The sequence below is a fragment of the Megascapheus bottae genome, chromosome X (genome assembly GCF_031878675.1).
Source record: "Megascapheus bottae isolate mThoBot1 chromosome X, mThoBot2.hap1, whole genome shotgun sequence".
NCBI lineage: Eukaryota > Metazoa > Chordata > Mammalia > Rodentia > Geomyidae > Megascapheus > Megascapheus bottae.
Window position 1 is genome coordinate 65,845,292 of NC_143547.1, and position 2,249 is coordinate 65,847,540.

General features: G+C 41.6%; 1 pseudogene; it reads left to right on the plus strand.

Annotated features, from left to right (window-relative positions):
- Positions 1–585: 585 nt before the first annotated feature.
- Positions 586–2,003, plus strand: LOC150041206 (elongation factor 1-alpha 1-like; annotated as a pseudogene).
- Positions 2,004–2,249: the final 246 nt, after the last annotated feature.

Below are 2,249 nucleotides of genomic sequence, written 5' to 3' on the forward strand. Positions count from 1 at the left end.
GGAAATCTCAGGCTGAAAGTGACTTTGGAAAGCCTCACTTATGATTAAAATGATTTTGTAGAAGTGATGTGAGATTATCCCACATAGCTAACTGGATTTATTGGAGAGGAGAAAAGTAATACTGCTTTTCATTTTCCAAAAACATGCCTCAACTGATGTATTTAAAATTAGAATTTATTCACATATTGCTGTAGTCACATAATGACCAAAGGGAGAAAAATATCATTCCTTATTTTATGTTCTTTGTCAACCCTAAACAGATCCCTAGCCTTCATTTAAATTTCTACTGCAGAAGCATCTTTTGATTTAGAAGAGAATGAAAAGAATAAAGAGGAAAAGCCTATTTACTAGATAAAACTCAGCTGCACGCAACTCCCAAGAGAATCTCTTTCTTTATATTTTGTTAAAGAATAAAATTGTATAATTCAAGGAATTTTTCATATTATTCAGTCATTATTTTATTCAACTATTCATTTATGTATTCAATTATTTATTCATTAATGTCTCCATTAAAAAAACTTTTGGGCAACTGGTTTGCAGTTAGGATACAGGTGTTGTGAAAACCACCACTAATTTGAAGTCAAAATGGGAAATGAAAAGACCCATATCAACATTGTTGTCATTGAACACATCACCTGGCAAGTCCACAAGCACTGGATGCCTGATCTACAAATGTGTTGGCATAGACAAAAGAACCATTGAGAAGTTCGAAAAGGAGACTGTCTACAAATGTGTTGGCATAGACAAAAGAACCATTGAGAAGTTCGAAAAGGAGACTGTTGATATAGGAAAGGGCTCCTTCAAGTATGCCTGGGTCTTGGATAAACTGAAGGCTGAACATGAGAGTGGTGGCACCATTGTCATCTCCCTGTGGAAATTTGAGACCAGCAAGTATTACATGACCATCATTGAAACCCCAGAACTCAGAGACTTCATCATGAACATGATCACAGGCATATCCCAGGCTGATTGTGCTGTCTTGATTGTTGCTGCAGGTGTTGGTGAACTTGAAGCTGGTATCTCCAAGAATGGGCAGACCCGTGAGCATGCCCTTCTGGCTTGCACATTTGGTGTGAAACAGCTCATTGTTAGTGTTAACAAAATGGATTCCACTGAACCTCCCTATAGCCAGAAGAGACAGGAGGAAATAGTTAATGAAGTCAGCACCTACATTGAGAAAATTGGCTACAACACTGACACAGTGGCATTTGTGCCAATTTCTGGTTGGAATAGTGACAACATGCTTGAACCAAGTGCCAATGTGCTTTGTTCAAAGGATGGAAAGTCACCAGTAAAGATGGCAGTGCCAGTGGAACCACCTTGCTCGAGGCTTTGGATTGAATTCTGCCACCAACTGGTCCCACTGACAAGCCTTTGTGCCTGCCCCTTCAGGATGTCTACAAAGTTGGAGGTATTGGCACCGTCCCTGTGGGCCGAGTAGAGACCGGTGTCCTCAAGCCTGGCATGGTGGTCACCTTTGCACCTGTCAATGTCACAAGTGAAGTGAAGTGAAGTCTGTTGAAATGCATCACGAGGCTTTGAGTGAAGCTCTTCCTGGGGACAATGTGGGATTCAACGTCAAGAACGTGTCACTCAACGATGTTTGCTGGGGCAATGTTGCTGGCGACAGCAAGAATGATCCACCCTTGGAAGCAGCTAGCTTCACTGCTCAGGTGATCATCCTGAACAATCCAGGCCAGATCAGTGCTGGCTATATCCCCGTGCTGGATTGCCACACTGCTCACGTCGCTTGCAAGGTTGCTGAGCTGAAAGAGAAAACTGACCGCCATTCTGGTAAGGAGCTTGAAGACGGCCCTACATTCCTCAAGTCTAGTGATGATGCTGTGTGTGGAAAGATTCTCTGACTATCCTCTTCTGGGACATTTTGCTGTTGGTGAAATGAGGTAGACCATTGCTTTGGTGTCATCAAAGCTGTGAAAAAGAAGGCTGCCCGAGCTGGCAAGGTCACCAAGTCAGCCCAGAAAGCTCAGAAAGCTAAATGAATATTACCCCTAACACCTGCCACTTTAGTCTTAACCAGTGGTGGAAGAACGGTCTCAGAGCAGTTTATCTCAATTGGCCATTTAAGTTTAATACTAAAAGACTGGTTAATGATAGCAAGGCACTGTAAAACCTGCAGAAGGAAAGGAAAATGTTTTGTGGACCATTTTTGTGTGGTAGTTTTAAGCTATTAGTTTTTAAACATCAATACTTTTTAATGGAAACAACATGATCAAAAATCTGTCACA